At 45.7% G+C, this 14222-nt stretch overlaps 1 protein-coding gene across 2 annotated transcripts in view; it reads right to left on the bottom strand.

Annotated features, from left to right (window-relative positions):
* LOC143688454 (uncharacterized) overlaps window positions 1–14222 on the bottom strand; it is a 30616-nt gene that overhangs the window by 13028 nt on the left and 3366 nt on the right. Inside the window, exon 1 of one of the 2 annotated variants that reach the window (XR_013178073.1) lies at window positions 4361–5025. The exons of the other annotated variant lie outside the window; for it this stretch is intronic. The gene's annotated coding sequence lies outside the window, so the exon portion shown is untranslated. Of the gene's footprint in view, window positions 1–4360; window positions 5026–14222 lie in introns of those variants that run through there. 2 annotated transcript variants of the gene reach the window in all.

Here is a 14222-nt window from a genome sequence, read left to right as displayed (position 1 = left end):
GGGCATCTTATTCCTGAGATGTCCCTGTGAAGGTGGGACACAGTGCTCCCCAGCAGACCAGCTGTCCCTGGGCTTGCCCCCACCACTACAACAATGACAGGACAGTCAGGGGTGGAGCAAACCAAGGATGCATCTGTGGTCCCTCAGTACCAGGGACCAAGGACCACCCAGGACCTCTAGGCACCTCTTGGCTAGACACCTAGAGACATCACGGTGAGGAGATGCAATTTGTTTGTGCTGAGTGTCACAAAGCTTCTTGCAGACATGAGACCTCCATGTGCACACGAAGTTCACACAGCAGAAAAGCTCTCATGAGCAGCACATGTGAAAGTCCATCAGCCACAAAACCTCCTGTAGGCTCACAAGCAAACCCATGCCAGAGAAGCCCTGGGTGTGTCACTTTGCCAGAGAAGCCACCATCACTCCCCCTCAGGCCACCTCCCTGTGCAGGCCTTCCAGAAAAGGAACCCCCAGGGCGGTGCTGCCACACCAGATGCTTCCGCACCTACTGTCCTCACATAGAATATGTTTTCAAGCTATCCAGGGTGCTTAACAGCTCCCAAAAAGTTGTAATTATTTTAGTAGGGAGATCAGGTACAGATTGGTTACTTAGGAAGGCAGTAACTAAATGAAATAAAAAATGGATAAACAATAGAGGAAAGTAATGAGATCAAAGGATGATTCTTTTTCCAAAGTCAGTATAATTGATAACTATCTATCCAGACTGATCAAAACAAAAGATACACAATATATACCACCAATATCATGAAGAAGAAAGGGTGCATCACTACCAGTTCTACAGACATTAAAAGAATAAGAGGTAATAGTATTAGCAATTTTATGACAATAGGTACCACAAACTACAGAAAATGGACAAACTCCTTGAAAGACAAAAAGTACTAAAGTGCTTTCAAGAAGGAATAAATAACTTCAATAGTGCTATACATATTAAAGAAGTTGAAACTGTAGCTAAGATCTTCTATAAAGTAGCCCAGATGGCACTTCACTCTTGGTAAATCTTACCTAACAGGGACAAATTATACCAATTCACAAACTCTCCCAGAAAACAAGAAAGAACACTTTCCAATTTGTCCTATGACACCTAACCAGACAGATACAACAAAAAAAGAAAACTACAGATAAATATTCTTCATGGATAGAAACACAAAAGTCCTTAGGAAAATACTACCAAATTAAATTCAACAATATTTAAAAAGGATAATATGCCACAACTGATATAGGTTTATTTTAGAAATGCAAGACTAATTTCAAATTTGAAAATACATCAGTATAATTTGCCATACTAACAGATTAAAGGAGAAAATAGGATCATCTCATCTCAGTACATTCAGAAAAAGAATCTGACAAAATTCAATACCTCATCATGGTAAACACTCTTTAGCAAACTCAAAACAGAAGGAAATTTTCTCAGGTTGATAAAGAGCATCTATAAAAGCCTACAACTAACATCACACTTAGTTGTGAAAGACTAGATGATTTCTCCCTAAGATCAGGAGCAAGATAAAGACATCTGCTCTCACCATTACAACACAATATGTGCTTCATAGACATCTGCTCTCACCATTACAACACAATATGTGCTTCATAACCAGTACAACCAGGCAAAAAGATAAATAAAAAGCATTTAGATTAAAGAAATAGTAAAACTCTTTATTAGCTGATGGCATGCATCTGCCTAGAAGTCCTACAGGATCTACAACACTGTGTTTAGCAAGATCACAGAATACAAGGACTATATGCAAAAATCAACTGTCTTTCTGGCTACAACAACTGAAAATAGAAATTTAAAAACAATGTCATTCAAACATTCTTACCATATTATCATTCAATTCTTCATATATATATATATATATATATATATATATATATATATATATATATATATATATATATATAATCAATAACTCCCAAAATCATCACATAGTTGTATATTCACCATCATTGTGTTTGTATGCTATATATTTAATAAATAAAAATTTTAAAAATGTCATTCATAATAATATAAAATATGCATTACATAGGGATAATTCAATTAAACATGTGCAGGGCCTATACACTGACAACTGCAAAACTTCTTGAGAAAAACTATATAAGACCTAAATAAGGGTTGAGATTAATATTCTCATGGATTGAGAAGTGCGATATGGTTAAGAGGTCAGTTGTCCTCCAATTGCTCCAGAGAAGCCACATAATACCAGTCAAAACCCCACCAGTCTGTTTTACAGAAACTGATAAACTGGTTGTAAAATATAAAAGAAAATGCACAGGAACTAGAGCAGCCAAAACAACTTGTAAAAAACAAAACTGGGAGGCTTCAGTGTCTGACTTCAAAACTTAGGATGAAACCACAGAAATCAAGACAGGAGGTAAGATTGTGGGAAGGCAGGGGAGTAAGGCTTCCCTCCACCAGAACAACTGCAAACAGACTTGACTGTCCAAACCCACCTTCTGAAACTCTGAAGTCTAGCAGGAGCCTGCAGCCCCCAGGGAGGTACAGGAGGAAGAAGCCGGAAACCGTGGCCCATCCCAGGGAACTGCTCTCCTGCAGTGGCCTTGTCACCCAGGCCGTCTCCCACTGGCAGAAGGGAGAGGTGCACACTCGGCCCCCAAGGCAGTGTGCTGGTGCCAGAGTGGGACACAGAGACCTAACTGCCCAAGATCCAGGAGCTTCTGACCAGCTGCTGTGGCTCACTGGGGGCCACAATTCAACCCAGGGAGGGCAGATGTAGGGCTGCATGTACTGGGTGGGTGCCCAGCAAGGAGGCACAGCCTTGGGGAGTCATGGGAGAAGCTCCAGGCACTTGCCTGGCCCCACCCCTCATTGGCTCCCCAGGGCAATTTGGAGCCAGACTGCACTCCCTCTGTTAGTACAACCTCTGTGAGTGTCCCTCTGAGTGTCTCCCTCTGTGAGTGTTCTGCTCTCCATGTGAGTCCCTCTCTGTGAGTACCCCTCTGTGAGTCTCCCTGTGAGTATCTCCCACTGTGAGTCTCCCTTTGTGAGTGCTCCCCCTGTGAGTCTACCCCTCTGGGTGCTCCCTCTATGAGTCTCCTCTGTGAGTGCTCCCTCTGTGAATGCTCCTTCTGTGTCTCCCTCTGTGCATCTGGGGCCTTTCAGTGAGGAAGACTGAGTTAAACTCCTCTCTGGTGTCAATTCCCTCCCCCCAGAATCTGTCCTTCCAGCAAAAGCAGCAGGAAACAGCAAAAGTGGACAAGAAACAACAGAGTCTAAATAAATAAATAAAATAAAATAAAACAGAAACAACAGTCAAGCAGCCTGGGGCAAAGGCTAACCTGCTTTAAGTACTGCAAACAGCTGAGAGAGGGAAAGGGTCTATTTCCTGGGGAGTAAATTCTTGTGAACAGGGGACTTCTGAGGCCACCAACACATGGTAATGGCAGCACAGCACTATGCACATTAGCTGGCTGTTCTGGACTAAATATCTGAATGTGGCTAAAAGGGGAAATTTGCATAATGATAAAGAGGTTGTGTGTATATCTTGAGAATAAAAATTAAAAATGCTCCATGGTACCATATAACACAACCAGTGAATGCTATGGGAACTACAGACTTAGTTAATAGTAACAATATAAACCTGTGCTCTCATCAAATGCACCACGAATGCAAGGGGTTAACAATAGGATGGTATATGGGGACCCTGAATTTCATGCATGAATTTTCTGCAAACCCAAACTTCTCTACTAAAAAGAGAAAGAAGGAAATCAAGACAGTGGGTATTGGCAGAAAGAGACCCAAACATATATGGCCAGTGGATTTTTAACAAAGGTTCTGAAGTAATTCAACAGGAAAATAATATTTTTCCAAGAAATAATACTAAAACAATTAGACATCCATATGTGAAAAAAAATGCTCAACCCTTATCGCATACCACATACAAAAATTTACTCAAGATGGATCTGAGACTAAAGTAAAGCTAAACATATAAAACATCTAGGAAAAAAGAACTTAGTGACCTTGGATTAGGCAAAAAGCTTTTAAATGGGAAACACAAAACACAAACTGTAACAGAAAAAAATAGAAATTTGACTTCATTAAAATTTAAAACTTTGGCTCTAAACAGGACATATAAGAAAATGAGAAGACAGACCATATACTAGGAGAAAACATTTGCAAAAGATATCTATTAAATGGACTTGTATCCAGAATACAAAAGGAACTCTTATAATTTCAGAAGAAGACAAACAACCAGTTACAAAAATGGGCAAAAGCACTCAAGAGTTCCTTCACAATAGAAGATATTGGGAGGACAACAAACATGTGGAAGGATTCTCAGCATCCCTAATCCTTAGGGAAGGACAGACAGAAGCCGCAGTGACTTACCACTGTGCACCTGCTAGAGCAGCTGTCAACTGCATGGAATGACAACACCACGTGTCGGTGAGGCCATGAAGGGACCGGAACACTCTTGCACTGCTGATGGCAGGACAATCTGGCACAGACACTCTGTAAATGGGAAATTTCTTACAAAACTGATCAGATTCTCAGCCATGCAACCCGGCCACACTCCTAGGTATTTGCCCAATAGAAGTGAAAACTTAAGCTCGTGCAAAGACATACACACAAATATTTATGGTAGCTTCACTCATAACTTCCCCACACCCAGATGTCCTTGAAATGTGAACATAGCCATTCAGCCACAGCACACCCTGAGGGACCCATACTCGGCAAGCAAAGAACCAATGGCCCACACAGACAATGACCAAGATGAACCCCAAACTGTGCTGTGCCAGGTGAAAGTTGCCAGACCTAATAGGCTACATACTTCCTGCATGATTTTTCTGTAACCTATAACTTCTCTAAGAAAAAAAAGGTGCAGCTATATACTGTATGGCTCTGTTTAGGTGATGTTTTAGAAAAGGCAAGCCCATAACAATGGCAAACAGAGCAGCGTCTGCCAGGGTTTGGAGCTGACTACAGGGAACCTGAGGGAATTTTCTTGGTGATGGAACTCCTCTAGATCTTGATTTGTTCATCAAAAATCACAGAACTGCTCCTTAAAAGGGGGGTGGATTTTACCGTGTGTAAACAGGAATGAGAACAATGTCCTCCCCATGGTGAGGCCCACTTGGGCAGGCTGCAGTGGCCAGGAAGGCAGCCAGCCCTCCCTTCTCTCCTTCTGGGCCTAAGACACGCATACCCTGAGGCCTGAGAACTCGGGGTCTCAACTTCTTCCTTCTGAATCAAGCTTTCCTGTTGTGCTCAATATCAAAACTTGAAAACCAATTTCTAGTGGAACAGGCAGGATTTCTTCTGAGCCTGAATGAGACCACATCATTTCCCTTGCCCCCGTTGGTATAGGGGAGGCATGCATTTGCTCACTCTTCTCAGAGACCACCAGCTCCACTGGCTCCAGCATCCCGGGTTGGTGAATCACCTCTGCTGAAATCCACTTTGCAGGTGCTGTGTCTGTGCTTTTGTTTGTTTTGTGCTATTTGGAGACTCCCATCTGCCATTCCAGATCATAAACTGCTCTGCCTTATGTCAAGACCATGGTTCTTCCTTTCCTTCCCAAACTGTGGTCCCACAACCATCTGCTCAGGTTGGGATGTGGGATTCTTGGTGTCCCTGGCCAAGGCTCAGAGCCACTCTGGGAAGCTGGTCCAGAGGATGGATTCTGGGTAGCAATGGAGCAAACAGGAATCCTGGTCCATGAGAATGTCCACATAGGTCAGTGGAAAACTATTTCTATGACACAAGAAGAATCAATACAGTTTCAAGCATGCCAAAAGCATAAATTGCCAATTAATCATCCTCCTGGTTGGTAAAAGAGGAAGCTGGAAAATGAGGTATGACTTTGATTCATAAAATGGTTACACTCCTGTAATTTACTGTCATCTATCTTAAGGAGTTTTACATGAAACTTAGAAGCATCACTAACTGGAATTAATATTCACTTGTTTGGCCAACATGCTCTACCTCTGGACTGACATCCAGCTCGGAGGTGATCAAAGTGGACATAGATGTTGCCTTCAGGTGATGTCCACCAAGGTGGGCCACAAGACTTGGGCTGCAGAGCCCCAAGCTGTCAAGATGAGTCACAGCTGTGGGCCTCATATGGCCTCCTTGGAGGCAGGCACTGCCCACATCAGGACAGTCCAGCTGGGGACACAGCCCAGGCCATCGCCAGTAGCAGTGAGGCCCCCTTACGCATGGAGTCAACACTCCACATTGTCAGAGTGCTTCCAGAAACCCACTCAGCTGTCCCCACAAAAAGGGGGAGGTAAAACATTCCCATGTCACCAATGGGCCTGAGGCCCAAGAGGCTGCATCCTCTGCCCAAGAGCACAGAGCAGGAGTAGCAGGAGAAGGGGCCAGGAAGCTTGGCTCACCCCACCACCCACCCATAATCCACAGTTCACAGACTCGGGTGCGCCAGCTGGGAAAAGGAAGTGCACATGCAGAGAATGACATGGAAGTTGATGAGAAACATTGATGTTTCATTCTCACACTGAAATTCTCAACACAAACAGTGCAATCCTCCTCCTGCATGCTGAGCACCCTCATTTGTGACAAGCCTTGTGCTTAGGACACAGAAGCAGCCCCCGCCTGGGCCCTCAGGAAGCTGCAATCCAGAGAGACAGCAGCACCTGCTCACTAAAGTATGTGGCCCCCACAGGCTCAGAGGGACAGCCTGCGGAGCAAGGACAGCTGGACACCACACCTGCACATGGCTTGGGAGGTCAGATTCACCTGGATCTGGGTTTGGGGCTCTGCTTCCCAGCTCAAAGCCGTGGGCCAGCAGAATTTTATTTGAGTCAGTCTACGGTGCAGTGCTCACTGTGGCAGCCTGGTGTGCTAAGACAGTGTGAGACATCTCAGAAGGGACTGGTGTGGAGGCAGGGTCTGTAAAGTGAGCAGGGCCTTCTCGGGTGCATAGGAGAGCATGCTGGGTGCACAGCCACCCACCCCATCAAGATGCCCACAGGAAGAGAGGAGGGAAGGAGGGGAAGGGAGGAATGAGACATGGCTGGGAACTGAGGCAGGGGAGTACGTGGGTGGTCATGGGCCCAGCAGACGGGCTGAGGAGGCGATGCAGCACTTGCCTCCTGAGTGCCTCTACAACCCACTTACACTTATAGGTTTCGAGGTGTGCATGGCATGTTAAGGCTTGTCTTCAAAGACTTGCTTATTCCAACCAAGAGGTATAATGCTAAAAATGATGAGATTTCCAGTAAACTCTTAATTTTTTAAAATGTTTTAAATTTGGGTCCAAGAATATCCCTCCTATTTTAAAGGAAAACTTCTGAGGTGCTGTTAACCACTGATTTTGCTTCTTTTTTCTTAGGTTCAGCAAAAATAACCAGTCACTGCATTTAGTGACAGATATAAGCATAACCATGATGCAATCAAGAACATCATAAATTCTGTATACATCACAGGACAAAAGAAATAATATGTCTTAAAATTCTTAAAAACTTAGCACTCTTCAATTCAACTGCCAAATCCTAAACCAAACCCTCTGTTGATGAAAATGCAGTTTGTTGGATCCTCAAAATTTCAACCTGATTATTCCCTTAGCAAACATGCAAATAGGCCAGACCACCACTGTTATTTTCCTGAAGTCTAGTTTTCAGTCCAATCATGAAAACCAGGAACACAGAGATTGGGCTGGCATATTTTGCCTGGGAAAACCGATCAAATATACAGACCAAGCCAATGGCACACAATAAAAGTAATAATGACAAAAACATCCACTGCAGAAGAACTTGAAGATAAGATGATTAATTGCTGCAATAAAATCAAGAGGAGCTGACAGCTTAGGGAATTACCTTTGGCTGTCCTTTCAGGGATGCAGTAAAGGTGAGGAGAGAAACTGTGTACTTTCAGCAAACTGAGCCTTGGGGAACACATGAAGGTCAAGTAATGTAAGGAAAGTAACAGAGGTCAGACTGTTGTTTTGTCTGTGACCTGCCACTGTCCATTTCCCAAAGGCCTGCAGAAAGCATTTGGAAGAGAAGCTGGGTTTCAAGGCCCTGGCTGGTGGGACCTGAGCCCTCAGGACACCTGTGGTCTTGCTGTGAACTTTAAATGAGCATTACACTTGCTGAGGAATTGGCTGACAATGCAGAGATGTAAATAATTCACTCCATCCATGGATGTTTGCTTCTCATACATTTCATGTCTAATTGTGGGGAGAAGGGCCCCCAGCCCAGGAATTTGGGGTTTTGGGGAGGCCCACTGCAGAGCTGAGGGGCTAGCAGCCAGGGCGCACTGTGGCCAGTTGAAGGCCCTCATGTCTGGGGAGCAGAGCCTGAGTGAGGGTGACGAGGGTGACAGCCCCAGATCTCCCAGGCCCTGCTTCTCCCATGACGGAGATGGCCCCAGACTCCCAGGCCCTGCTTCTCCCATGACAGAGATGGCCCCAGACTCCCAGGTTCTGCTTCTCCCGTGAGAGTGATGGTCCCAGACCCCCCAGGCCCTGCTTCTCCATGAAGGAGAAAGGGTGGGCCTCACAGCTACTGCTGGCACCTCTGCCCAGGGTGCTGGGACCCCAGGCCTGGCCACCTGCCATCCTGAAGGCCTGTGCTCCAACCCCAAGTCCCCCAGTTCCATGCCCTGACACCTCGGTTCCCTCCATGGACAGGTACTCATGCATCAGCCCCTCCTTGACCACCATGCAGTGGCCTCAGGCAAAGCGCCCACAGTCTGACTGTTTTTTCCTGCACATGTAAACTGTACATCTGTTATCATCATCATGATCTACAAGTGAGAAAACCAAGGGTCAGAGAAGCTTAGACATGGCCCAAGTCTACACACAAAAACACACCCACACCTGATGGAAGTGCACGTCAGGCCTGTCGGTTCCCAAAGACCCAGCTGCCAGCACATCATGAGGCCTCTACCAGGCAACAGGAAATATATTCCTACTTCCAGAGTGTTCTCAGCTTGAAAATGAGATTTCCAACAGAACAAATGTTCCAATGTCCCTCTTGGGTAACAGGTCAGAATAGCTGGCCTGGGGTCTCACTCCCCACCCTCTGGCTTTTGTCACCTGCTGAAAGCTGCCTAGCCCCTCTCTGGCTCACTCTCCTTATCTGCAAACCAGAGAAAACACTAGTTCCACACCACAGAGCTACTGTGAAATTAAATAAGATAATATACAGAACACTTAGCACAATGCTGCACATGCTTCAAAGCAACGAGCTACTTATATGACTGTTTTGATTTAAATGAAAGGCCACTGACTGTGACCCTCCTGCATGTCACAGGGTCATTTATGATCTCCAGGGACATAACTCTGGCCAAGCACAGCACAGGGAAGCTGTCCACTCCATACAAGGCACTTCTTGAGCAAGGTGGGGGTAACCGCAAACAAAAATTTTAGTTGTTGTGCTATATAGTTTACACTTACATTGTTTCACAACTAAATGCCATTCCTTTGCAGATAAAGAGAAGAGCTGCTGCTAAATACCACTGAAGAAGGCCTTCCTTCTGATCCCAGTGGAAACACTCACTTTCAGGTGACCCCCAGTTCCTAGAGGCACCAACTGAAATGTCAGGCACTGAAAGCCAGGGATTTCCTTTTACACAAAACTCACAAAAGGGAAAATAATCCTATCAAATTGGTAGATGGAAATGCTGGTGGTCAATGAGAAGGAGGTGTGAGGAGTATGGGATGTATGAATTTTTAAAATTTTTTTCCTTTTATTTATTTTTTCTGGAGTGATGCAGATGTTCTAAAAAAAGGATGAAAATAGAGTTAGGCGATGATATTGAGAGCCACTGATTGTACACCATCTATGGACTATATGTATGTGAAACTTTCTCCACAAAAATATTTAAAAAAAAATAAAAATAAAGAGATTTTAAAAATAGCACTGATACTCCTGCAAGCACCATTGAGGTGCAGCTGGCAGGGCCATCTGCATGAGGGCAGCACATGGGTGGCCAGGCTGGCTCCCCTGGCCCTGGCTTGGCTGCCCACTTCAGCATCATGCACAGTCACCCACTGGGCTGTAAGCCCCCACCCAGCACTATAGGGTTGCCACGGACTTGAGACCATGAATACCAGAGAAGCACACACTATAAGAAAAAAAGCAAACTCAGAGTCAAGATCACAGCAAATCATAACAAGAAGGGACAAGTGGCAGCTGGAGACCCAAGTGTAGCTCAGGGGACCCCGAGGGGGTACTGGGCACCCCATATCAACTCATGGGGACCCCAAGGGTGTGCTGGATGCCCTATATCAGCTCAGGGGGGCCCCAAGGGGGTTCTGGTACACCATATCAGCTCAGGGGGGCCCCGAGGGGGTGCTAGGCACCTCATATCAGCTGAGGGGAGGCAGTTAGGCCCCTTGTCCAGGCAAGAGGGCTACCAGGTTCTTCCAGGACTGAGCATCCACCCTGCTGCTGCCCGGCCCCAGGGGTCTCTACTCACCCCACTCTGCAATGGTTGGCCCAAAGCCCCATTTCACCTCCACCCTTTCTCTGGTCCAAGCGTCCACTCCTTCCCCTTTTTAGTTGACTCTCCTTGACCTTCCATAGGGTCAAGGTGGCAGGACCCAGGCCTCCAAAGGCCAGCAGGGTGCTCAGTGGGGATGGATGAACCACCTACTGCACAACACTTCATGTCCAGCATCTGAAATTCTTCCTGAAATAAGGCTTTTCTGAGTACATGGAGCCACAGTCAATAAATTAAAATGTGTGGGATATGTATAGCACTCTGAAGGGCTGTGTTTTTACAACCTGTACCTTCCTCAGTTTTACACATGGAAATGCCAGGGAGAAGCTCAGTCTCCTGAGCAAAAGGGGGCTGTGCCAGAGTCCCTGGAAGGAAGTGTCTCACAGAGAGGGGAGACACAGAAGGTGCTGGAAGACAGAGCCCATCACTGCAGGAGCCTGAGAGCGGGAGACTCAAAAGCTAAAAGAAGAGATGGAAATTGGCTCACAATGTCTGCAAGTCAGGTCAAGGTGAGTTTTAGTCCTACTTGTGTTTGTGTGTATGAGCCAATAAAGTCTCCTTTTTAATTAAAAATAAAAAAAGAACTTGGCTGTGATTACATGGCTCTGTGACAGCTCTTCTCTGTTTGGAGCTGTGGGGGTGCCTTTAAGAACAGCTCTGCCACTCAGGCACCCTCTGCCTGCTGGCATCTGAACCCGGGTGCACTCTGACCCCCAGCCCACACACCCGGGCCTGCCTCCACGGCTGTGGCTGTGCCCCTCGGCCCCCATGGCTCCCACCTCGCTGGCTGGCAGTGAGTTGCAGTAACACAGAACAGGACCTGGTTTAGAGAAAGATTTACCAATAAAAACCATACTATAAATAAGGCTGCAGGACATGTTCAACATATTTTTGAAGTATAAACTATTTTAAAAGCTTCTTCATAAACTGTTTACAAATTAACTTAACTTGTTTTCTGCATTTGTTAAGATGATTTGGGTAAGGGTTTTCCTTGGAAACTTTATAAACAACTAGTTTGAATTTCTATTGTGCACTTAATTTTGAAAAAAAAACCAAACTATTTCTTTATAAATGCTCAATTTCTACATAATCTGTAAAATTGTGTGGATTCTTTCCCTATGAAAAATACACTATTATTTCATATGGTAATCTGTTTTGTCCCCAAAGAAATAAGAACCACAGATTGGCATGCACTAAATGCCTGCCTTGGAAACAGCGTATCTGTATATAGCTCACCAGCATCAGCAGCCAAGTACCATGTCCCAGCTCTGAACCCACCCGCTGGGGCCATCACTCAGAAACCCCACTTCTTCTCCAGTGGCCCCTGGCCCATTGGGGCCCTGGGGGAGCCCGGGCAGCGCACAGGGTGGGTAGGGGTTCACTCCTACTCACTGCTGGCCTTAGTGCCCAGCAAGGGCCACCCCAAGGGGTGGGAGGGAAGCCTCCCCTTGTGTTTGCAGAGCTGATGGGTGCCCCCCTGAGGCTGCCACCCTCAAGCCCAGCCCAACCATGGGGGCCCTGCCCTGATTACTCCACCCTGAAAGTCATTACTCCTTTTTCCCTTCCACCCTCATTCCCCAATGCCCCTTGAACTAACTGCCCAAGTTAAAGTCTCCCTGTTGGCCTGCACTGTGGGGACTGCCTCTCTGACTGCATCCTGGCCCACCTCCACCACCATCCCACCCCAACAGCCACACTTGAGCTCTCAGGCAAGAATGCAAAAGTCAAGAGGACACATTTGGAAGCTGCAGTTTAACCACATTTGTGCCTCATCAATGTGCCCTTTCCCTCATAAATCAATTTATGTTTATTCCACCTTTTAATTTAATATTCAAATTTCACATAGTTTTACATGTGCATTCTTAGGTTCTATAAAATCTGCAAATCTAATTTCATATTGGAGTGTATTGGGCTAAGTACAGTGAATACACAACAGCATCTCTATGAATTTTAGTTAACTTAAATCTACCATATCTGTATTAGAGAAAATTAATTAAAAATAGCTCTAAATTTGGACAAAATATTATCATAAAATGTCATTTATTAAGACAATTATGTAATAGGCAATACACCTTAGCTTGTTATATATAGGAATTACTGATGCCAACTGCCAGCTCTTGCTACTCTCAGGACAATGATGACCTTTCTATGGGGTACCCAGGGGATACCTGATGACCTAGGACTCAGCACTGTGTATTGTGCCCCTATTTAAAAGCAGACTGGGTGAGCCCAAAGGCACTAAGACAAAAGACAGTTAATAGTTATCATAAATTAAGATATATAAAGAGGTATACTTTTTCATTAAAATTTCTTGTCTTACATTTAAAGAAAGAGTTTGGTGGTTCAAGAGAGTCTGAAAACTCTCTGTCAACCATCCTCTTTTGGATGATGTATTAGGAATTACAATTGCAAAATCTGATCAAGGTAATTTCTGTTTCAGGACTCAGTTTCAGTATTTTTATTGTTTAAAACATAAAAGAAAAGTTATTGCAAACATAACTAGGAAATCACTGGATATAATGCCTCTTAAATTAATCATACCATTAGTCATGCAAAGAAAATATGTTAAAATGACACACTACCCTAACTCTGCCCTGGAGCCATATGACTTTCTCTTCCACATTAAAGAACTCCTGAATATATTCAGGCCCTATCCTCTGTTTTCTCCCCTCCTGGGTTGAGCAGGAGGGGAGAAAACAGTTCTAAGCTGTCCTTCTGGCTTCCTGAAGGTCCCCCCATCCTGGCCCCCTCCCCAGAATACACTCCCACTTGTCTGATCATTCAATAAGGGCTGACTGTGCTGCACACACGTCTAGACCCAGAACTCAGCCTAACAACTCATGTGCCTGTCAGTTCACTAGGCATCCATCCTCTGTGCTTCACAGTTAGCTTCAGAGGATCATTTCCAATGTGTGGAAAGTAGGGGTTTTGTTTTTACTCTAACAGTCAGATGTGAGATGTCCAATTGAAACTGGATGCAATGTATAGACATGTGACAAATGCCAGCAACTACAGAGCACTGAGACCAAAGGGTGGGGTGGACTGAGGCAGGCCAGGAAGGGTGAGCTCTCCTTCTGCAGAGTCTCCTTCCCTCCCCCAGGGCACTGCAGCCAGGTGCTGGCCAGAGCACACTCACTCCCCACCCCAAAGGGAAATTCTCTCTCCTCCCAGGCAAGCAGTCTGTCCATCTTCCTCTCTCTCTCTCTTTCTCTCTCAATCTCCCTCTACCTTGGCAGTGCCTCCAGCTCTGGGAGGAGGGCACATTGGGCTCTGAACTTCTTGGAGTCCCTCAGAGGCTGGAAGCTGAGAGGACCCTCAGCCCTTCTTAAAGGGGACAGATGGGCAAGTATTTTTCAGCGGTTGCATTTCACAAGCAGTTTCCACATAATCCCTGCCATACAACAGTCATTCAATCATGAAGAATGAATGAACTGAATCCTCTCTATAATATCACTCATGTTTTTTGTGGCTATTCATAGACTCCTAGATCTAAGAGACAGATGGCAAAGATGAACAAACTTTCAACACCACTCCTGGAAGGGGAGGAGCTGATGGAGGGGATGCAGCCGCTGGCCCCAGGACAGTGGTTCCTGCCAGCCCCCTCACTGGCTCTCTCATGCAAAGACTCTGAACAGGCAGCAGCAGGGCTGGGGGGGGACTTGCTGCGGCCCTGGGGGCAGATGTGGGGGGGGTGCTGCTGAGGCTCAGGGCGGGAGGGGATCACCACACTCCCAGGGCCCCTGCAGCAGCCTCAGGGAGCACCAGTGAAATGCGCCCCTGG

The sequence above is a fragment of the Tamandua tetradactyla genome, chromosome 6 (genome assembly GCF_023851605.1).
Source record: "Tamandua tetradactyla isolate mTamTet1 chromosome 6, mTamTet1.pri, whole genome shotgun sequence".
Lineage (NCBI taxonomy): Eukaryota > Metazoa > Chordata > Mammalia > Pilosa > Myrmecophagidae > Tamandua > Tamandua tetradactyla.
The sequence above is the reverse complement of the archived record's forward strand: the minus strand, read 5'-3'. Positions and strand labels throughout refer to the sequence as shown.